The sequence below is a fragment of the Anomaloglossus baeobatrachus genome, chromosome 2, assembly GCF_048569485.1.
Source record: "Anomaloglossus baeobatrachus isolate aAnoBae1 chromosome 2, aAnoBae1.hap1, whole genome shotgun sequence".
NCBI classification, from domain to species: domain Eukaryota; kingdom Metazoa; phylum Chordata; class Amphibia; order Anura; family Aromobatidae; genus Anomaloglossus; species Anomaloglossus baeobatrachus.
This window is the reverse complement of record NC_134354.1, coordinates 268,350,796-268,375,875: the sequence shown is the minus strand read 5'-3', so window position 1 is coordinate 268,375,875 and position 25,080 is coordinate 268,350,796. Positions and strand designations below refer to the sequence as shown.

Here is a 25,080-nt window from a genome sequence, read left to right as displayed (position 1 = left end):
CAACTGCTATCACAGCCAAAAAGCCCTCCAGTGGATAGCTTTGCCGCATTTGCATCGGACAGACTCTGCAAATTGGATTCCACACAGAGGGAGCAAGCCGAAAGACTGATGTTGGAAGTCCTAAGAAAGGCAGGCCGAGGAGAACTTGATGACAATGACACGATATGCAAGTTAAACCAGCCCCATCATTCTTCGACATGGATTCCTCGCCAGCCCCTGCAAAGTACACCAAACAGGATGCATCCACCACGCTTGCAGCTTGACCACCCCCCACAGTATCCCCCCCACAGTTTCCCCCCCAACATTATCCCAGGTATTCAAATGATTCATTTTTAAGCCAACTGTCATCTCCCACCCGGCCTGAATATGTCAACCAATATGAAGACGGCCACTAAATTTTGTTATTGTTGTTGTTTTGTTATTTGAGATTAATTTTAATTGATTGTTATATTTTCATTGTAATAATAAATTTATGTTGGTTCAATCTTGCTGCCTGCGTTACTTAATTCAGCATATGGTTGTGATGCCCTGGCAAAACACGGTAGTTACAGAGATTGTACCATACTCCACCCTCATTGGCATACCACCACACAACCCCCACACTCATGTACAGCAAACAACCAGTAAAGCCTAGTCACCCCCTCGTGGATAATGGGATTGGTGCATCTATACAGATGCCTACATGTAATATGATGTTTGTGAGTGGTGAGTTTGTGAGTGGTGATAGCTGTTAACTTGCTTTATGCAATGAGACATACCAAACAGCAGATATCAATTTCAAATTTTTTATAACACATGTATATGTATACAATAACAAAAAAAAAAAAAAAACGTTAGTTGCTGCTGCCCTCCCCTTGGCCAGCCACATAACGGGCCAGCAGCGCCGCATGCCGCTCCACTTTGGCCATCAGCCTCCTGTGGGCCGACATAATCCTTCTTTGGGAGGACATGATTTCGGCCAAAGTGGGTATGCCTATGGAGGGAATGGTAAAATTAATAAATCATAATTTTTATTTCTGCTTATTATTACAAAGTAGGAGATTCATGACTTACGGTTATCCCCCTCGTCCGATACAGACTCACTTATGGAGCCTGGACTAGCATCTATGATAACAAAAAACACTTTATAGTACTCAACAGCTTTTTGTTTTGTACTTTATATGGCGTTAATGTTATATTAAAAAATTACCGGGGGCCGATCCGGCCGGTGGCCCCTGTGGGTGGTACTCCTCCTCCTCCTCCTCCTCCTCCTCCTCTGGTGGCTGTAGATCCACCGGGGGCTCGGGCACATGCTCTCCCTCCTCTGCGGCCCCTTGCTCCTCTGGGGGTTCTTAAGAAAATATAAAGTTTAATGTGGTTGCGTTATGATACATATAGGACTGTGGGGGGTACATTGAAATATATGGCGGACTACGTAGCCTACCTTATACCATGACTATGGGGGTGAATTTGAACACATTGTGGACTATGTGGTGCAGTATAATATATGGAGAACTCTGGGGTGAATGAAACTTCATGGAGAACTCTAGGAAATTCATTACAGTTCATGGAGGACTATGGGATGCATTCTAATATCTGAAGGGTTATGTGGAACCCTTTATACTATATGGAAGGCTATGTGGGGGCCAATATTGTATTTGGAGAACTAGATATGAGGGGGGACAAAAATACAAGCAGGAGATGGAATTTTTTTGTGCTGAGGGAAAAAGACCCACTACCCACAGCACCCGGCTTTGCCATGCTCTCTCTGATATGGGAAAAGCTGGGTGGTGAGGGAATGATGTTTTGCCAAGCATGGCGAAGCTGGGTGCCAAGGACAAGAGGTATATCAGAACATATGAAAACTGTGTGCTGATAGAGGGTTGTCAGTTCATGGAAAATCTTGGTGTAGAGAGCCTACTGTCTGCGTAATTTCCCTGTGTCCCGAGTGTCAGTGTAATTAGCCCGTACCACAAGTGTCGGTGTATCTATCGATCTATGCAATAGATCTCTATATATAGATCTGTTACATATTATATATATATAATCTATCTATCGATCTATTACATAGATCGATATATTATATAAATACTTTTAATGATTTAAAAGAAAACAAAAAATATATATATATAATAAATATATATACATTAAAATATATATATTTATTATTTAAATATTATCTGTATATATTTATTTTTATAATTATATATATATATATAATTAATATATTATATATTTTTATAATTATATATAGATATATATTATTTATATATATATTATATGTATATATTTATTTTTATTATTATATATATATCTAAATATATTTTTAGAATTGTATCTATATTATATATATATATATATATATATATATATATATATATATATTTTATATGTATTATATATATATATATATATATATATATATATATATATATATATATATATATATATAAAATCTATCGATCTATAAAATAGATTATATATATATAATTTTAATTAAGTAAAAGGATATATATATCATAAATATATACATTTAAATCTATATATTTATTATTTATTATATATGTATATTTTCTTATATTTATATTTATATATAATTAATATGAATTATATATATATTTAATTTAAAAATATATATATAGATATATATATATATATATATATATATATATATTATTTATATATGTATTATATATTTATATATTTATTTTTATAATATATATATATATATATATATATATATATATATATATATATATATATATATATATATATATATATATATATATATATATATATCTATATATATATATATATATAGATAGATAGATAGATAGATATAGATATATATATATATATAAATAGATATATATTTAAGAACACCATTATACGTTGCCAAGGCACACTCATCTGCGCCTACCTTGGTTTTGTAACTCTGCTTGTATGGCAGAGATCCGGGCACTGGAGCGGTACCGCAGATCTGCTAATTTTTTGCGGATCTGGGCGCAGGTGCGCTCCAAATGAAATCTCCTCCTCAACCCACGTTGGATCCTGCGCACGACCGCTTTCTTATGGAGAAGTGGATGCTCTTGCGCCTCACGGCAATCATAATCGCGAGCATCCACTTCTCTAATTAGGTAACGGACCTCCGCCTCTCCCCAAGCTGTTGCCCTCCTGCGTGCCGCCATTGTTCGCTGGTGTGTCTACGTAGCAAACGCAGTTGCGTCACCCGCGGTAACGCCTCTTCACATCTGATTCGACGGATAGCGTCACGTGAACGCTAGCTCCAATCAGATTGGGGTGGACGTTGTTGATCCTGCTCCAGCCAATGGCCGCCGATATTACATCTTCGGCCATGGCTGGATTGTTGATTTGTGAAATATTACAAATGCTATGTTTGAAGGTGAAAGTGCGACGCACTTTTAACAAATCAGAATGATCTTTGCTGCAGAAATGAGATCGCGCCATGACGCAAATGCTGTGTCAAGGGGTCGTGGTATCACACACTGCGAGCGCACATACAATTATAAAAAAATCGAAAAAGAGATGTCGTTTGAAGGTTTCAGGGACGCACAAACGTCCCCGTTTAAAAACCCCAAATGAAAATATATAAGGCTTCATATTCATAATTTGTGTGTTTTTTTTTTTTATTGCATTGGTACATGGAAATCAAAAAATTGTACAAGAGCCCTAAATGATGTATTCATCATACAGCTGGACGCCAAATTGAGGAAGTAAATAAACCTTTGCAGGGTTTTACCTAAAGAAAAGCAATGTTGAAGTTAAAAGTGAACATTTTACTTTTAAACCCAAAAACAAATTTTAGTCATACCATTGAGCATTTCTACTATGGTATCAAGATAAAATTCAACATAAAATATATTGTGCAATTTCTTCTTAGTGCACCCATATGTAATATGTGGTTGAAATCAACTGGTTTGGCACATATTTTGGCACGCTGTTGTTCGCTACGCTCACTCTCAATGTGCGATCCGGAGCAGGAGGCCCAATGATAGCGGTGATGACACCCGGTGCCGGGCCGGACTAGTCTGGGGGTCGTAAGTGGTTGCCGGAGTCATGGCTTCAGTGGGGGTGATTGTAGTTTATATTCGTGACGCCACCTTAATCCGCCGCTGCTGTATGGGGCCTCCGGGGGTGATGTAACGGCAGCAATGGTGGTACTGCTCCCCACAGTAGCCCTTAATAGTGAATGAATGACAAACAAATCTTGTGGAAAGTTAAAACAACTGTTTATTAAAGTAATAATTTTGCAAAAATGACATTTTAGTATAAATGTGATGAACATAACAATACAAGTAACCATATATTTTAAAATTAGTATAAATGTGATGAACATAATACAAGTAACCATATATTTTAAAATTAAGAAGTGAAGTTTCTAAAACAAATCAATACAAGAAAATAAAACTCAGCATAATAAATGTGCTCAATACAAGTTTATCTAATGCTGCCACGTAATTGCACCAGGACCATTAAAATATTGGCAGTACTTTTCTCGACAGGCCTTCGCATCATCGGTATTTATGCCGGGCGCCAATGGTTGAAGTCCTGCGATTGCGGGATCTTCAGAATGCCATTCGCCAAGCACCACTTCGCCATTTAAGTCATCAGAGTCTACAAAGCCTGTTGGACAGTACGTAATAGCATCTCGCCGTCGAAGAAAGTTGTGAAGGGCGCAACAGGCCAAAACAACTGCGTCTATTGATGGTAGACTCAGGTTAATTGGTGTGTGGAAAACGCGGAAGCGATTTGCCATTATCCCAAAGGCATTTTCCACAACCCTGCGTGCCCTTGATAATCTGTAATTGAACCTTTGTCTTTCCGCCGTTAGACTTTTCTGTGGGAATGGTTTCATGAGATTGGGATGAAGTGGGAAGGCTTCATCGCCCACAAATACAAAGTTAAGGTTTGCGGTAGTGTCAGAGTTGGGGGGCAAATGCAGTTCACCATTTTGCAAACGTTCACCAAAGCCTGTGTGTTCTAAAACCCCACCGTCAGAAACCCGGCCATTCATGCCAACATCAACAGCAATAAATTCGTAATTGGCATTCACAAGGGCCATTAGGATGATGCTGAAATAGCCCTTATAGTTATAAAAATAGGAGCCGCTGTTCAGTGGTTGAGTGATCCGCACATGTTTCCCGTCCAAAGCACCACCACAGTTTGGGAACTGCCAAAGGTGTTCAAAATCGGTGGCAATCTTCTGCCATTCCTCCACAGTTTTGGGGAACTCAATGTAGTTACGCAGACTGTGGAAAATTGCTCTACATGTCTCCGGAATAAGAACACTGAGCAGGGACCTTGAAATTGCAGAAGAAAAATGTAAGTCTTGCAGGGAGCGTCCGGTGGCCAGGAAAACGCAGCGTGACTGCCAATCTTTCATCTGCCGGGAAGGCAGCACGCATCGCTGTATTCTTGCGCTGAATAATTGGCGTAACTCTTTCGAGTAAAAGGCTAAATGATTCTTCTGACATCCGCAGAAATTTGCGGAAATCCTGAGGATTATTTTCCTGCAGCTCTCTTAGCAGTTGCATGTGGGAGTATTTGTACCTCTTCTGCAGCCACTCTCTGGTCCACATGCGGCGCTTTCGTTTGGAACGCCTCTGTTCCACTTCACGTAGCCGACCGGCCTCAAACATCAATGCAGCACCCAGCACAACACGCTGCATGTCGTTCATGTTGTCCACACTGCAAAAAAACATGTAAAGATGAGAAAAGTTGCTATAAACCAATCACATTTTTTGGGGGGGGTGTAAAAGAGACACTAAAATGGCCGCCCCCATAGAAGTGCACCACTTCTAACTGTGTCAGAGAAACAAATGGCGGCTGTAACTGTGTCAGAGAAACAAAATGGCGGCTGTAACTGTGTCAGAGAAACAAAATGGCGGCTGTAACTGTGTCAGAGAAACAAAATGGCGGCTGTAACTGTGTCAGAGAAACAAAATGGCGGCTGTAACTGTGTCAGAGAAACAAAATGGCGGCTTTAACTGTGTCAGAGAAACAAAATGGCGGCTGTAACTGTGTCAGAGAAACAAAATGGCGGCTGTAACTGTGTCAGAGAAACAAAATGGCGGCTGTAACTGTGTCAGAGAAACAAAATGGCGGCTGTAACTGTGTCAGAGAAACAAAATGGCGGCTGTAACTGTGTCAGAGAAACAAAATGGCGGCTGTAACTGTGTCAGAGAAACAAAATGGCGGTTGTAACTGTGTCAGAGAAACAAAATAGCGGCTGTAACTGTGTCAGAGAAACAAAATGGCGGCTGTAGCAGAGAGACAAAATAACCAGCAATACTAGATAAGGACACATAAAAGGACGATGGACGCACAAAAGGCAATATGTATACAGATAACAACCAACCACTTTCATGATCCGCAAAAATAATTACTATCTATAAACACAAATACTTTCCATACTATAACAAAAACATGGAACAAGTAACATAGACTTTACGAAAATGACTTACCACGTCCAGAAAATGCAGCCGTCTATGCTATCTATTAATAATCGCAGTTTCGATCCTCACAGCGACACGCTCGGGAACGAATGAGGGATATACAAGTGCAGATGCGGCTTTGATTCGAAAACCAAGCAAGCGGGAACAAAGCACGAATGAATCTGTAATACAGCGACACGCTCGGGAACGAATGAGGGAAGATGCAGCTTTGATCCGAAAACCAAGCAAGCGGGAACAAAGCACGAATGAATCTGGGTGTAGTCACAGGTTTGCTCCTAGAAGACTCAAAAGGGAACAAAGCATGAAGCGATACCCAATCAGAGCGCAATAGTGTTCTCATTGCTAACCAATCGTTGCAGAGAGGGGGCGCGGAAATGGCGACGTAACTACACACTATTGTTCTCAGCGCCAACCAATGGGCGCAGAAGGGGCGTGGAAACGGGGACGCAACAACACGCCTTCGTGCATCTCATCTAGGTCGTCAACGAAATCGTAAATAGGGTGTCAAACATACAGATTCATGCAGCCCAGCAGGACTCCAACGAGCCAAAAATGGCCCAAGCTGTTCGGCATCGATCAGCGATTTCGCAGCAGGGGGTGAATCGTTGGTACGTGTCAAACATGACGAGATCGCAATTGAAGTCGTTCTTGCGTCACAGAAACTGTGACGTAGTAACGATCTCGTTGTACGATCTCGTTATGTGTGAAGTGGCCTTTAGTGTTACGCTACTAATCTCCCCACCTGTTATTTCAACCTGCTGTTGCTGCACAAGGGACTTTATTTCTTTATGGAGGTTGTGTTTTTCTTTGCAAGAGGCTGACTCTGCTATGTCCTGCAAAATGGTGATGACCTTGCCTATACATTTTTCAATTACATTTGTGCTCAGTGTAATGATAGAATTATGTTCTCCTTTTCTCCATGTACTTCCACAAGATTTTGAAATTTAAGTTCCACCCTACCCACCTTAACTACAACCTCTTTACGACAACCAGACCTGTGTCAATGGCTGAGCATTACTTGCTATTAACAACAAGTCTCCATCAAGGTGGTGGTGAAATCAGTGTCAGCCTAATATCTAGTACAGTGTCTGTCATATATTTTTTGTAGTGCTCATGGTAAGAGGTGTAATTTTTTAGGAAGGAAATGTTAATGATCACAACAAAATGTATACTTCTATTGGTGATGATCACAGAAGTGATGATAATTAGTTGGCTGGTGATTGGTTGGAATTGTAATCTTTGGTTACATTGTTATTACTCTAAATATGTATCATATTCTATTTCCAAGACTATCATTCTATTTTTACTTCCCTGCTATGTAATTTTAAACCTATAAAATCCAGATATGCTCCAGTAAAATGTTCTCAGAAACAGTAGATGTGGTAATTGTACGTCTCGTGTAGAGTAATAGGTGGCAAAAAGGCCAAGCTTGTTCATTTGCTCTGCATCATTAGTAAAACACGACATATCTGATGACTCTTCATACATTTGTGGAGCGATGAAGCACAGTGGAAGCCATTTAACGGAACCTCTCGTCTTATTTCTTCTCATTTTGTTCACAGTCAGCTCAAATAAATAGATGAAATGGCTCAAATTAGAGCGGAGACCCATAAAATCTCTCTGTATGGTTGAATTCTCATCTCGCATGTGCAAGTCGGCTAACAACCATGATTAAATCTTCAGAGTTCAGTGTCTAAGTAGCAGATTGGTCTCAGGGTTCATAACGGCATTGAAATACAATGGTGTGTATAGTAGTTGGGATACGTATCTTGTATAAATTGAACTATCAACTGAGAGGAATAAGCAAAACATTACTGTTTAATCCTGAAACTATTTGTTTGATTTTTGTGATTTACATAAAGGGGTATTCTCAGGATTGCAAGTAATTTCCTATATATGAGTTAGGGGATAACCTAATCAATCAATCCCAAGAACATTGTCATGTGCTGGGCCCAGGGGCAGGGGGGCAACTGCCCCCAGGCTACTCTCCCAACAGCTGTACAGGGCCAGCCAGCCACCTGCTGCATGACGTTAATGTAACAGATGTGGCCAAGCACAGCAATCTCAACTTGGCCGTGTCTGCTGTAATCAGTGAAGAAGTAATGGTGAGCTCTTTGCAACAGATGTAGTTGGTGCTCAGTCATAGAAATAGAGTCCACTATAATAAAATATACCACGGCATTTCAAATGGAATAAACTAAATATTTTATTTCATATCATAACTGTTCTTGGGTCAAGGTTTCCAGCTATTTGACCTTATTCATGGCCTACAAAATCTTAAATATATTTCTATAAGGATAGTGAAATCCAACATAACAGATAATAATAGATTCACATATCAGCACAGAGAATCATATACAGAAACAATATAATATAAGAGAATATAAGTTTCACACAATAGGTAAATATACGCATTAGAATATTTATATGCAGTAGGAAAATACATGAATATAAAGATTATACATCATTATAAAGAAACAAATTGATATAGTAACGTCCCAGTTTTCAAAACTAAGACAAATGTGCTTATATTTTATACCACAAGAGGGTGCTGTTCATGTGACTACATACAACTAATAAAAATGTCACCCTTATCCAATCTGTGTTCATGTTATTGCCTATATGTGCCTATAAGCCCAATAAATAATAATGAAATGTGATACTCTTGATACTCTTCTTACAATAAAAATGACAGCCCTCTCCATTCTTTGTAGGTGGGAAAACTTGCAAAATCAGCAGTGCATCAAATAATTATTTCTTCACTGTATGTGATTAGTGTGATGTTAGAGAAATGTCCCCCCTCTTTCCAATCTACGTTTCTTAAGATCTTTTGTAATAAATTTGGTGAATATCTCAATACTGTTGCCAGGGGCCATTTTTGTACTTCATGGCCTACAGTCGGGAAATGGTCCTGTTCAAATATGTCTTATAGTTTCGTTCATTAGGTCAGTCACAATTCTAACATTCAGAAGGTCTTGCTCTTCTATCCCGAACTTGAGACATTCCACCCTGTCATGAATCATAAAGAATCTCTTCCATTTTAATTTTCTAGAAACTAAGTTAATATCCTTAACCCACTCAAAATCATCAAAGTGATTTGTGGATATAAAGGACAGACCCTTTGCAAGTATCCATTGCTCCATTAAAGAAAGTGATATTAAGTTGATAATTGTATTCTCCTCTGTACTATTTATAGGGGTCTCTGTGTTTGGTCTATTGATTTGTCTCTCAGGTTGTAGGGATCCCTCCTCTCTAAAAATATTGAGATAGATGAGAAGATGGAAGGGGAGTATATATTTGGGATTCATGCTGCCATAGTATAGTGGAAAACTCCATTTGCTTTAATGTACCCCATTGAATTTGGGGTCCCCAATTTTTTCTAGATGGTAAATAGCTCTTTTTTTTTTTTCTTATGTTCACTTTATTCTCCATACCTCTTCTAAGTTGTTTCTCCTTTGACTGTTTAGGCCAACCCTTGATCTCTGATCACCAGAGTAAGCCTTCTTAGAGTCAGATAACCCAATGTCAGAGGATGAAACGCCTGTACTTGCAGAGTCCTATCCAGTTTTTCTTCATGCAGAAATTGATAGGCCTTTTTGTCTTTGAAATCAGCTGAATCTCTTACAAATTATTTGCTTATGCTATTTTATAAAACTTTGTAAAGGCTAATGTTGGTCTCAAGAATGGTTTTTCGCTTTACAAAGTCAGGATCCTGTGGGAGCTTTAGGATCTCCTCTGTCACCTCTGACAATTTTTTGATGTTTTTTCAAAGTATAGTTTTTATTCTTCAAGGAAATTCTGCATAAACCTTTTTAATTATTCTTTTTCCCACTTCACAAGAAGTTCAGATGTCCTTGATCACCTAGTTGAGACAATATTTAGTCTACTACCCTTGGGGACTTGGGGATAATTTTTTGCTTGATATAATTTTGAAAACACTAAGTTTCCCAACACAATGTTATGTTCTCTTCATAGATTGTGGTTATATTATAGAAGAGATTCCTCAGATTCACTGACAGGGCCGAAGTGCGCTGAAACACATCCCTTGCCTCAATAGCACACTGGTTCCGATAAGTTGGCACTAATAGGAAATCTGCCATATGTAATGTAATGATTCATATTTCACCAAAATATACTAGTATAAAATATACCTTATACTTTGTTAATTAAAATTACAGATGATAGTCAAGAAAAAATTATTAAGTGCTACCTCCTTGTGTGGGAGCCCTATTAAAATCTATTCTCACCTGGATATCCCCAGCCTGTGGCCCCTGAGATCCTACCATGGTGACAAGAATGATTTCTATACTGTAAATGATAATGCTATTGCATATATAGAAAATCTTGATATTCGAATTTGATTTTTATCCTTTTGATATTTTTCAATCATTGTCTATCGACTGGTGTTTATTTTTATATGATGGTAAGATATACGTTCATGCGATTAAATAAATCCTCAGCTTGATAGTGAAGCTTAATATCCTAGGTTTCAGATTGGTGCTCCCGCTCCACTTTAGCTATCCCTGTAGGCCCTTGTGGTCCTTCGATATACATGGGATAGATAATGGGGTGATCTTCCTTAGCCATGTAAACAGTATATACTGTATGTACAAAAAAACCACAACCCCTAAAAAATGTACAAAAATCAATCACCCCCTACCCAATAAGTAGCACTGAAACATTTTTTCTGGACTATCATGTTATTTTAACTAACTAAATAAAAGGTATGTTTTATACTAGTTTATTTCCATGGTTTTCTGCAGTTCCTATTAGAGTTGAGCGAAGTTCGCGGTTCGTGGTTCTCCAGTTCGCGGTTCGAGTGATTTTGGGGGCTGTTCTAGATTGAACTAGAACTCGAGCTTTTTGCTAAAGCTCGATAGTTCTAGTTACGTTTGAGAACGGTTCTAGCAGCAAAAAGCCAAGCTAATTACTAGCTGGCTTTCCGCTGAAATAGTGTAAGTCACTCTGTGACTCACACTATTATGAAATTTCAGCGTATAGTGTGCGGGAACAGTGCATTCATTTCACTGCTGCTGGGATAATGGCGATCACCATTTTTTTTTTTTCCTTGTCTTCCTTCCCTAAGCGCGAGCGTGTAGTGGGGCGGGCCAGCATGTCAGCCAATCCCAGACACACACACAGCTAAGTGGACTTTTTGCCAAAAAAGCAATGGTATGTGTGATAGGATGTCCATGTCACATGTCCCTGCATTATAAAAACGGGTATCTGCCTGTCCGGACGCCATTATCTCTTCTGCGTCTGGGTGTCAGTCACCGCTGGCATAGCTCCTGTCTCCGATACTGCTGTGTACGCTCTACACACAGCGCTATACAGAATAGGGATAGAAGTTTCTATTAGCCCTTGTAAGGGCTAATAACAGCAGGCTCAGAGCCATAGGTGACAGTCAGATCCGTGGAAACAGATTTTAACAGCTACAAATAACAGCGTCTGTGTAGCTAAGGTCAGGGACTTCCTCGCTGCATTTCCCCATTAGGAGGGATAGAAAGTGAGGCTTCCTTTCCTGTACACTGACCCACAACCCTGCCACTGTACCCTCCTGCCCTTTGCTCACTCAAACTCATTGTTACTAAGCCATTATACTAGCAAACACTGAGTAAACTTAGTGGCATCCTAAAAGTGGCAGTTGGACTTCCAATCAGTGTCCCACTGGTGCAAAGCTATTTGCAGCACCACTGCATTGCACACTCAAACTCATTGTTACTAAGCCATTATACTAGCAAATACTGAGTAAACTTAGTGACATCCTAAAAGTGGCTGTTGGACTTTGTGAACGTTGCTTACCGCAACCCGGGGGGTTTACTCGCTTGCAGCGGTGGAGGGTAGCTTAGGCATACACAGGCAACGCAGTCTCTCAAAAATGCAGCAGTTTATTAGTACAACATAAACTGCCCTTTCAAATGTAACAAAGCCTCTCCTGGCTTAAAGGAAAATATAACATCCACATACCGTGGGCTTCCAGTCCAATTAAATGTCCATAGTGGATTCTCCACACTCTGGCTCCAGCCAGCGAACACAAATCACTGTGGTGCTTCCTGCAGCCTCCAGCCCTCTCCAGCCAGGCTGCAGTATTTTCCCCCAGCCCTCACCTGGACTGATTTCCAGGAGTCTCTCTTCAGTCTTGACACAGACTGAGAACTCCAGCACACATCCTCCATGTGCAGCACTCTCAGGGTTCTCCCTGTTTCTAAAACTAACAGTCTCTTAAAACCCAACCGGACACACCCACAGGTGGAGGTATGTGATTCTCCAGCTCTGTCCATCACACTGGTCACAGTTTAAAGGGAACCTAACCCTTAATTACAACCCAAGTTCTGTGGAACCACAAGTCCCACAGTCACACCTTAAGTTTAATATCACAGGGGGATCCTTCTCCACTGCGACCATCCACAACATTGGTGGTCGCTACCTCACATATCCCCCCCTCTGTTCACACTTGTAGGGTTGAACATTGATAACCCACAGGGGCCCTGAGACAGGGCATTAGTGTCACCTTGCCCTACAAGTCGAGAGGGCCCTCTCTGATAAATTCGAGCTTTAGCTCCTGACAGAAAGTCTGTCATTGCCACCAGACTCGTCTCAGTCAACCTCCTTGTCAGGTACGCCCCCCAGTCAGACCTATCTCTCCATGACTGTCTCCAATGGCTAGTGTAGTAGCGAAAGTCTCTTCCAGTCGAAACTACTGTTTGGTCTGACTCCGAGCCATCTAATCCACTAGAAGGGCTACTGTCTGGGCACCTCAACACTGAGCGGATAGACGATCTGCTATATCTAGACCGTCTGCATTCTCTTTTTGCAGATTTACTATGGCTTGTTCTGCCATGGCGTCTTCGGTTGTCATCGCTCTGTTGGTGTGTTTTCTCAAGACCATCCTTCGCTGTAGATACATCACTCCCTTCATCCATTCCTTTGGAGTTTAGAGTAGAGGACTTGGACCATTCAGAGTCTATGCTATAGCCCAAAGTGTAGTTAGGTCTTCCATGACCTTGGTTCCTTTCATTATAGGACCTACTTTCTGTGCCAACTGAAGCAACACCTTTATCAGGTGGGCAACCCTTCTCCTGGCCCCAGCCTGAAAGCGGTCTCCATCTCATACCCACTTGATGGAGTTGTTCTGCAATATTCTGCCTTTTTAGGTTCAACTGCCTTAGTTCTTCCAGGTAACCCAGGCGGTAATCTAGTAGGACTCGTACATTTCCAACACACTCCTTTGTTCCCACAATGACACATGGGACCATACCGACTTCACAGAGTATCTTGGCTTCAGTATGAATATCAATTCTTACTCTCGTCACACCGGACTTGTCAACCATCTCCTGCATGACTCTTCCATTTCTTCCAATAAGCTTCTTAACCAGTTCTCTGGGCACTTGTGTGACCTCCTCCACAAACTCCAACAACCTTCGAGCTGTCTTGACTGCTTCTGCAGTTTTCCCATAGATTCGGAATGTTCCACTGGTTTTTTCCACTTCAATAGCTGTAATACCTGGAACCTTCCTGGCTTGCTGAATGTTACTTCTCAGCGCTCTTATTGCAAGCCCAATTAATGGTTTCTTCACAACCACCACTTCTTGAAATGCTGCGGCGAGCCGCTTCATATGCTCCAATCGTCTGGTGTCTTCTTCCATCTTTGTAGAGATGAGCCACTTCGTGCGAAGACACTGTAGGTGCATGCCACTCAGGATAGCCACTCGCTTCTTTGTGACATCACTTACAGAGCACACCACCAACCGACAAGACTCTGGGGCAAAGTACACTTTATAGGCTCCTACGGCCGTCTTGAATTTTTCATGTACCGCCTCACTGGCACAGGCTTTTCTCAAGTCTGCAGGGACTTCTACCATGCACGTAAAGACTGGCCGAATTTCTTTACCTGTAAGGCCATCGGACCGTTCCTTGGGTCTTCCATATCCATCCTCTTTTCTTATCACAGGCTCCACCTTTGGAGTTGCATTCTCCTCAGCTTTTTCCATAGCCTCAGAGCCTTTGAATTTTTCCTCATCTTTGGGCTCAAGATTCTCAATCTTCTGTACCAAGTCCATCTTTATGGCCTCCATCTTGGTCTTACCAGTAAGTTCAGTTAAGCTCTCAGCTGCTGATGGGACTTCTGGGCTAGATTTCCCTACTTTAAGGGTTCTCTCAATTTCTGCAGCTTCAGCCATCTCTTGGGACTCTGCAGAATCTCCCTCAATTTCCTCTTGATTCTCTGCAACTTCAGAGGCTTTCTTGCACTCCATACCTTCAACCTCAGATTCTCTGGGGTCTACAACAGCTTTTGTGCCGTTTGCACTATTATTCACGCCAGCACTGGTTGGATCACTGGTCTGCTCACCATGACCTTTGTGGATTTTTTCTCCACAAACAGCCTCCAGGATTTCTTCTCCTATAGGGTTTTCACTCAATAGACCATCAGCCTCACACCAGGAAATCATAGGGGACATCACCACTACTGTTTTGGTCGGCTCCTTTTCTGCACTTTCACCCTGCTGATTTCTGCCGTTACAATGTGTCAGTTCCAGCTCAGACTCATCTTTCTTTTGCATGATTTTGCTGTCCAGCACTACATTAGCGGTTGCTATTGGTAACGTGCCTTTCTCAACCTTCTCTGCACACTCAGATTCTGGAAGGGAATCCACCCTTTTGGCAGAACTACATGACACTGTCTCTACCTGGACCATATTTTCAGAGGTTGTAGCTCGCTCCGCCTCTCTACGCCTGTTGCGCCTTCGGCGACGGGAGGAGGTTTTCCCCTGTTCGCTCATCAGTACGTCACTGTACTCATTTGTCCCTTTAGTAGAGTTAGTGTATTTACTGGAGTCATCGTCACTCGCCCTGGTGTCCTGGACTAACATGTTCCCACCTAATCAGGTGTTGGCTCCCTTTTCTGGAGCTCCTCCGTCACTAACGGTCATATTGTCATTTATTTTCTTACCCATCATGTCACTAAGTTGGGCATGTCCACCTTTTTCTTTGCTCCCCACTAACTTAGAACAGTCACCTTTAGGGGGTGCTATCTTCACCTTACCACACATAACCACCCCATAAGGACTCTTTTTAACCTCCCGCTGTGGTGGAACTTCCTTTGGACTGTTACAGCTCTTACAAAAGCACCCGGACACTTCCCCCTGCTTCCACAAGTCCACAAATAATTTAGAGTCCCAACCGATAATAATTGGGTGCTGTAAATCTGAAACTACACCAACATCATGAGAACCAATGTCCGTTTTTGTCTTAATGACCACACTGGTCATTGGGTATTCTTTATCATTATTGTGGGTGCAGTTGGCGTGGAACTTCTTTCCAGGAATCAGGTAGACATCAGATGTGGCCCTCACCAGGGTCACCAAACTCCTTTAGTCTACAAGTCCAGTTACAGATTCCCCATCCACTTCCACGGTACACAGACGTGGCTTCTCGTCAGATGGGTGGTCTATACTGCAGACAGGACACTTGCAGCATGAACACCTTTGTGCTTGACTACTGTCCATCTGCGCCACTGCACCCTTGTCTATGGGATGCTCCATCCCCTTTTGGGCAACCACCCCTTCATGGGATTCCACCCCCTTTTGGGGTTTCTGTGGCTTCCTTGCAGTGTCTTTAGACCCCAGTTCACACAGTTCCCCTTTATCTTGCTGAGCACCCTGTGTTCGTACTGGCCCCAGAAGGGAGTTTATCAACTGGTCCACTGCTGCCACATCGGTCCGCACTGACGGCTCCTGCTGTCCACGCACAAGGAACTGGTACAGCTCCTCCATAGCATCCATTTGTGCACCCTCCATGCTGAAACAAGAAAACAAACAGCAGGGGCGCTCCAATGGGTAATACCCGGTGGTCTAAAGAGGGGGGAGGGGGTTAGAGAACCACTAACCTTTCCAGGTTGTACCGCCCGTACAACCAGGATCTCCAGCCTGTGGTGTATCACTGCTCACCAAACAGGGCCCCGCAATTCCGGGTTGGCCTGGAACCTCCAGTCACTGGTCTCTCGCCACTGCAGCACAGAACCCTGCAGACCCACTGATTCACCGCCAGCAGCTGGAGCACGCTGTCCCTGTTCGTGGACCCGCCGATCCACCGCCAGCTGCTTGAGTGCGCCGACACGATTTTCGTGGACCCGCCGATCCACAGCAATACGTCCTAGGCAGTTGCCCTTAGCAACCAGGCTGCGTTGCCCCTAGCAACCAGACCGCATGCCCGCATTCGAGACACCATATGTGAACGTTGCTTACCGCAACCCGGGGGGTTTACTCGCTTGCAGCGGTGGAGGGTAGCTTAGGCATACACAGGCAACGCAGTCTCTCAAAAATGCAGCAGTTTATTAGTACAACATAAACTGCCCTTCCAAATGTAACAAAGCCTCTCCTGGCTTAAAGGAAAATATAACATCCACATACCGTGGGCTTCCAGTCCAATTAAATGTCCATAGTGGATTCTCCACACTCTGGCTCCAGCCAGCGAACACAAATCACTGTGGTGCTTCCTGCAGCCTCCAGCCCTCTCCAGCCAGGCTGCAGTATTTTCCCCCAGCCCTCACCTGGACTGATTTCCAGGAGTCTCTCTTCAGTCTTGACACAGACTGAGAACTCCAGCACACATCCTCCATGTGCAGCACTCTCAGGCTTCTCCCTGTTTCTAAAACTAACAGTCTCTTAAAACCCAACCGGACACACCCACAGGTGGAGGTATGTGATTCTCCAGCTCTGTCCATCACACTGGTCACAGTTTAAAGGGAACCTAACCCTTAATTACAACCCAAGTTCTGTGGAACTACAAGTCCCACAGTCACACCTTCAGTTTAATATCACAGGGGGATCCTTCTCCACTGCGACCATCCACAACATTGGTGGTCGCTACCTCACAACTTCCATTAGTGTCCCACTGGTGCAAAGCTATTTACAGCACCACTGCATTGCACACTCAAACTCATTGTTACTAAGCCATTATACTAGCAAACTATGCTGCCAGTTTAAGGGCCGTAGTTGCATTGTCAGGGATAATATAGTTATTGTTCTTTATTCTGCTGTTAATAAAGATAGACCACCGCTGCAATCTACACCACCTCTCAATTTTTACTACCACATTTTAAGTGCACAATCTTGTCGCAATCAAAATGAGTGACAAAATGACAGATGCTGGTGGAAAGGGGAAGACGCGTGTTTGAAAAGGAAAAAAATGGTTTGTCCATGGGGAAGGTGGCAAAGCTACATTAACATCTGCTGAAGATAGACCATAATCCAGCAAAAGTAAGATGTCTACTACTTACCGTGGACAATCCGATGTGCTCCCTTTTTTACGGACACGAACAACTGGGACAAAGTTAGGTGTTGGCCAAAAAAAGAAAATGTTTGAATGGATCTCAAGTGGTCCAACAAGTGCCCTCTCCGCCACCTCAACTACCGCATCCAAAAAACACCAGTCCTCTGAGTTGTCATCCCAATCACACTTGCTTTCTCCCAGCTCTGAAGTCTCCATCCGCCCTGCACAGTATGGTGGAACTGAGATGGCTGAGTCTGCAGAGCTGTTCAGTCACACTATAGCCTGGGATTCAGAGGTCTGCTTCCAAGCTACAGTGAGTACAGACCAGGAAATAGTCTGCAGTGATGCCCAGAATCTTTGTGACTCTGATTCAGGCCATGAGGACCAAGTTTCTGAGCATAATGTTGACCCTTATTCACAAACTGTAACACCTGTTGCTATAGACAATGAGGAACATACTGATGACGATGAGACGCAGATACCAGATTGGAATGACAACTTAAATATTGGTTCACGTTAGGAAGGGGCTCGGTCTGAGGGAGAGGGGAGTGCAATCACAACGCTTGATGAGGAAGTTCTAGATCCCACCTACTGTCAACCCACAGTCAGGCACTCGAGGAGGTCAACAGAGGCGGTAGAGGAGGATGCTACTGACGACGAAGTTACCTTGCGCCTTCCTGGACAGAGGAGTAGTAGTACTGGTAGAACGTCTACAACTGCATCCTCAGCCACCACTCTGCCTCTGAGCACTAGTCGGGGGGGCTCAGCAGGTCGCATGCCCTCTAAGCCTTGCCTGGCCTGGACCTTTTTTGACATAGAAAAAGATCGCCCAAATCATGTGATATGTAAAATTTGTCGTGATTCTGTTAGTAGAGGGCAAAACCTCAGGAGTTTGACAACTTCTTCCATGAATCGTCACATGAATAAATATCATATGTCCCAGTGGGAAGCTCACCGTGCTGCAATGCGGTCTAGCGGAGCGAACCATCCACCGCCTGCCCCTTGAAGTGCATCCGCGCGCTCTTCATCTTCTAGGACTGTGGGGACAGCTGTCACACCTGGTTTTCCACGCACAACTTCCACCACTGTAACCGCAACAGGCAGTTTGCTTGGTAGGTCGTCATTTGGTTTGGAAGGGGAAACAAGTGCGTGTGTACAGCTTTCTCAGACATCGATAGCATCAACGTTTGATGAAGGCAACATCCTGTCTACACCTGCACTTTCCTCACAAATCTGCATTTTTCACGGACACCCTACGAACCACCGTCTACACACAGCAGCCAGATCTCTGTCCCTCAGATGTGAACAAATAAAAGGCCATTTCCTGCGACCCATGAGAAAGCTAAGAGGTTGACTTTATCCCTCTGAAAGCTCTTGGCTACCGAAATGCTGCCTTTCCGCCTGGTGGACACACAGGATTTTAGAGACCTTATGTCTGTTGCTGTGCCCCAGTACCAGATGCCCAGTCGCCACTACTTCTCTAAGAAAGGTGTGCCTGCGCTACAACAGCATGTCGCACACAACATCACCGCTTCCTTGAGAAACTCTGTGTGTGAACGGGTGCATTTCACCACCGATACTTGGACCAGTAAGCATGGACAGGGACGTTACATGTCACTGACTGGGCACTGGGTAACTATCGTGATAGATGGTGAAGGGTCTGCTGCACAAGTCTTGCCGTCCCCACGACTTGTGTGTTAATGCTCTGTCTGTCCAAGTTCCGCCACTGCTTCTGCCTCCTCCACCTCGTCTGGGTCCTCCACCTCTGCCCCAAGCCTGCCTGGTCAGGCCACCAGCGTTGTAACTGTGCAGAAGGAATCACGCACCCCTCATTACTATGCTGGCAGCAGAGCGCAACGGTATCAGGCGGTCTTTAGCTTTTAGCTTGAAATGTCTTGGAAATAAGAGTCACACAGACGCTAAGTTGTGGGCAGCTCTGGAGACTGAGTTTAATAAATGGTTGTCTCCACTCAAGCTGCAGCCTGCTAAGGCCGTGTGCGACAATGCTGCAAACCTGGGTGCGGCCCTTCGCCTGGGCAAGGTGACACACGTGCCTTGTATGGCTCACGTGTTGAACCTTGTTGTCCAGCAATTTTTAACACACTATCCCGGCCTAGATGGCCTTCTCAACAGGGCACGAAAACTGTCTGCTCACTTCCACCATTCAACCACCGCTGCTGAGCGACTTGCATCGCTCCAGAAGTCTTTTGGCCTGCCGGTTCATCGCCTGAAATGTGATGTGCCGACACACTGGAATTCGACTCTCCACAGCGACTGTGGCAGCACCGTCGAGCCCTAGTGCAATACGTCATGACGTATAGCCTGGGCCAACGAGATACAAAGGTGGGGCAGATCACCCTGATGGAGTGGTCTCAGATCAAGGACCTATGCACCCTTTTGCACAGTTTTGACATGACGACGAAAATGTTTAGCGCTGACAATGCCATTATCAGCATGACAATTCCAGTCATTTACATGCTGGAGCAAACGCTAAACACTATTCGGAGTCAGGGGGTGGGACAACAGGAAGGGGAGGAACTACAGGAGGATTCATATGCGCAAGAGACAACAACATCACCAAGGTCCAGACGTTCATCATCACCAACGCGGCAGGCATGGGTCCATGGGGGACAGGGATCAACAAGGGTGCATATTAGCAGGCGAAATGTTGAGGAAGGTGCAAGAGAACATGAAGAAATGGAGGACGAACTGTCCATGGATATGGAAGACTCAGCGGATAAGGGAGACCTTGGTCAAATTTCAGTTGAAAGAGGTTGGGGGGAGATGTCAGAGGAAGAAAGAACGGTTAGCACCTCTATGCCACAAACACAGCATGGACTTGGTCCGCATGGCTGCGCAAGACACATGAGCACCTTCTTGCTGCACTACCTCCAACATGACCCTCATATTGTCAAAATTAGAAGTGATGATGACTACTGGCTTGCCACATTATTAGATCCCCGGTACAAGTCCAAATTTTGTGACATAATTCCAGCCATAGAAAGGGACGCACGTATGCAGGAGTATCAGCAGAAGCTGTTACTCGATCTTAGCTCGGCTTTTCCACCAAACAACCGTGGTACAGGGAGTGAATCTCCCAGTTGTAACTTGACAAACATGGGACGGTCTCGTCATCTTCAACAGTCTACCCGTACCAGTAGTATCTGGTGCTGGTAACTGCAATTTTATTGAATCTTTTCATAATTTTTTTAGACCATCCTTTGCAAGGCCACCAGAGACAAGTCTGACACATAGTCAACGGCTGGAGAGGATGATACAGGAGAATCCCCAAATGAACATCGATGCCATGACTTTGCAAATGGAGCCTTGCTCATTTTGGGCTTCAAATCTTAAAAAATGGCCAGAACTCTCCACTTACGCCTTGGAGATCTTGTCGTGTCCAGCTGCCAGCGTTGTCTCTGAACGTGTCTTCAGTGCTGCTGGGTGTTTGCTGACAGATAAGCGCACGCGTCTGTCCAGTGACAATGTGGACAGACTAACGTTCATCAAAATAAACAAGTCATGGATCCACAAGGAATTTACTACCCCTGTGTCATCCTGGGGAGAGTAAATGCTTGTGTATTTTGAATGTGCTTGATGCAAATCTACCTGTGAAGTGTACAACTGGGGCACAAGTGCTGCCACTGAAGGGGTGTGTGTCTGTGTGGCCCAATTTTTGGAAAAAAAGGGAGACTCCGCTTGGAGTAACCCTTGCTTGCAGTATTTTTAAAAATGATCCAAGATGAACAGATCTGGGATAAGCAAAGACTTAGCTACCTACCCTGGTGTCATCCTGTGGACGGTTAAGGATGGCGTATTTTTGAATGTGCTTGATGCAAATCTACCTGTGAAGCGTACAACTGGGGCACAAGTGCTGCCACTGAAGTGGTGTCTATGTGGCCCAATTTTTGGAAAAAAGGGAGTCTCCGCTTGGAGTAACCTTATGGTGTTTTCCATGATTTTAGAAGGGCATGCCATGCCTATATCTGTGTCTCCTCCTCTTTTTCCTTGTTCAGCTCTTTTGTTTTCGCATGAGTATATGTCCTTGTCACTTTCCCATGTGTTTGTGTTGTGTTGTGAGTTGTTTGTCACCTTTTGGACACCTTTGAGGGTGTTTTCTAGGTGTTTTTATGTGTTTGTGACTGCCTCCCATTGTTTCCTATGGGTTCGAGTGGTTCGCCAAACCGGTTCGCCGAACCGAACTCGAACGAGACCTACGTTTGGCGAACCGAACTCGAGCCGAGCCGCGACCGGTTCGCTCATCTCTAGTTCCTATATATGCTTGTGAAGGGCGGTTGGTGATAATGGCATTGAAAATTTTACAGATTTAATACATACATATAGCTTTTATTAAATATCTAGATGTCATTCAGATTTTGATTGTTGCTGGAGGTCTTGCTATAACTATCTTTTAGGGGATGATAGGAGAGAGCTTCTACATTTACAGTCTAAACAGAACATTTTTCTTGGCCGCTTAAAAGAGCTTACAACACAAGTAGATTAAAATATTACCAACATACAGAAGAATAAAAAAGTACACTGGTTACAGTAATATGTTTTTCTGTTTCTTGGGGGGGTACATTAACCCCTTCACGACCGGCCGATTTTTCGCTTTCCGTTTTTTTTTTCGCCATTCTTTTTCTGAGAGACGTAACTTTTTTATTTTTCAGTCAATATGGTCATGTGAGGGCTCATTTTTTGCAGAACGAGCTGTACTTTTAAATGAAACCATCAGTTTTACCATATTGTGTACTAGAAAATGGCAAAAAAATTCCAAATGCTGAAAAATTGCAAAAAAAGTGCGATAGCACTATGGTTTTTGAGATATTTTATTCACTGTGTTCACTATATGGTAAAACTGATGTGTGGGTGTGATGCCTCAGGTCAGTGTGAGTTCGTAGACACCAAACATGTATAGGTTTACTTTTATATAAGGGGTTAAAAAAAATCGGAAGTTTGTCCGAAAAAAGTGGCGCACGTTTTACGCCATATTCCGTGACCCGTAGCGTTCTCATTTTTTGGGATCTTAGGCTCAATGACGGCTTATTTTTTGCGTCTCGAGCTGACGTTTTTAACGGTACCATTTTTGCGCAGATGCTACGTTTTGATCGCCTCTTATTGCATTTTGCGCAAAAGTTGTGGCGACAAAAAAATGTCGTTTTGGTGTTTGGAATTTTTTTGCCGCTACGCCGTTTACTGATCAGATTAATTGATTTTATATTTTGATAGATCGGGCGTTTCTGAACGCGGCGATACCAAATGTGTGTATATTTTTTATTTTTTTAACCCTTTAATTTTCAATGGGGCGAATGGGGGGTGATTTGAACTTTTAGGTTTTTTTGTTTTTTTTAATTTTTTAAAACTTATTTTTTAACTTTTTTTTTTTATTTTACTAGTCCCCCTAGGGGGCTATTGCGATCAGCATTCCGATCGCTCTGCAGTATCTGCAAGGCTGTAAACAGCAGATACGCTGTCTTTCTCTTTTGCTGTGCCCCGGGCACAGCGAAAGTGAAACCAAGTCAGGTGTAGTACAGGAGTCATCACATGACCCTGTGCTACCATGACAACTATCGGGAGTCACGTGATTGCGTCACGTGACTTCCGGTATCGGGCGGTAAGGTAAATATTACCGCAATCGCGCTTATAATGGCATGTATTGACAGCACCATATAAGGGGTTAATCGGCACGAGCAGATAACGATTCTGCTCGTGCCTAGCAGGCACACATCTCAGCTGTGAAAATCAGCTGAGATGTGTGCCGATCGCGGCATGCTGCCGCCGGAGGACCGCGGGCAGTAACATTATGTCATTTAGGACGTAATTTTACGGCCCGCGGTCGTTAAGGGGTTAAAGGGAACCTGACAGCTGATGCTGATTTGTGCTCCTCAATCCAAGGGCAGCATGTATCATATAATGGTTGTTCATCAAATATACACTGTGTGCAGAATTATTAGACAAATAAGTATTTTGATCACATGATACTTTTTATACATGTTGTCCTACTCCAAGCTGTATAGGCTTGAGAGCCAACTACCAATTAAGTAAATCAGGTGATGTGCATCTCTGTAATGAGGAGGGTGTGGTGTAATGACATCAACACCCTATATAGGGTGTGCTTAATTATTAGGCAACTTCCTTTCCTTTGGCAAAATGGGTCAGAAAAGAGATTTGAAAAGTTTAAAATTGTGAGATGTCTTGCAGAAGTGTAAGGGGTGGGCAGACCCCTTACAAGGAGGTGTAGTGTTGTAGTTAATACAGATGTTATGTAATAAAAATGTTTTATTGTAATTGCACTGTTTTTAGTGGGTTCCCCTAGTGGCCGGGTGGGACGGCTGTCCCCATAGGAACGGGGTAGAGGAAAGGAGGATCCGGCAGAATGAAAGGGAAGGGAGAAGGAGTTGTTTTAAGAAAAAGTTAGAACCAGGGGCAGTTGAGTCCGGGACGGGAGAGAAGAAGCAGAGAAGGGGCAGAGTGTGGGAGCTGGGTGAATAGGAAAGCCGGAGAAAAGAAGAGAAGGAGTAGCCTCAAGTGCGAAGCAATATTGGTGTGGGTCCAGTATGTGTTAGCCGGAGGGGGAGCCAGGTGAAGTGGATTAGCCGGGCACATCCCCACTGGAGGAGACGTCAGGAACAGGTTTTTTCCCCCTAGCAAAAGTGTGAAGTCATCTACTGTGTTTTGCCTCTGTGATGGAGAAGTGCTCAATAAACAAGCCTGCTGGTTCAATTGATCCACGTCTACAGAGTCTTTGTGCAACTGACAGCGGCATCTACACTACCACACTCTGCCCCACCAAGTCACCTCCCATCCCAATAGTGACGGCGGAGCCGGGGGTTAGCCTGAGCAAAGCCGGGGCCACGACTACAATCCCCGAGGCACCCCCGGCACCCCGTTACATGTGGCGTAGTCGGCAGGATCCGGATTATATGCAAGGGGTCCCGATTCAAGAAGATGGAGACCAAGTGGTGCCTAGGGCACAGGATCCGGATTATTGGCGAAGGGTCCCGATCCCATGGTGGGAAGAAGAAGTGGTGCCTAAGGCGTTGGACCGGGCACAAGATGGCGGCAAGATGGCCGCCGTCTTCATGGACACAGTGAGCGCGCGAAGAATTGGCGCCAAAAGAAGAGCCTGGGGCTGGCCGGTGAAGAAAAAGAAGTGCGGAGTGCGCCGCTCAAAGAGGGGAGGTGCTGGCCCCGGGATGATGCTGAGGAAGACATGTGAAGTGGGCGGTGTTGCAGCAAGAAAAAAGAGCCGTCTTGGCCGGGTTGACGTGATGTGTGAGACTGGGGGTGGAGCGTACCCAAGAGCGGGAAAAGAAGGCCCGCCTCCGCCTTCTCCAGCATCTCCACTGTCCCC

The 25,080-nt window shown here is 43.7% G+C and overlaps 1 long non-coding RNA gene across 1 annotated transcript; it reads right to left on the bottom strand.

The window, feature by feature from the left end:
• Nucleotides 1–880: 880 nt before the first annotated feature.
• On the bottom strand, nt 881–1,325 carry LOC142289830 (uncharacterized). Its single transcript, XR_012750170.1, has 3 exons — nt 1,190–1,325; nt 1,054–1,104; nt 881–973 (listed from the first exon to the last, which is right to left on the bottom strand). It is a non-coding gene; the product is annotated as an uncharacterized LOC142289830 (long non-coding RNA).
• Between the last annotated feature and the right edge of the window lie 23,755 nt (nt 1,326–25,080).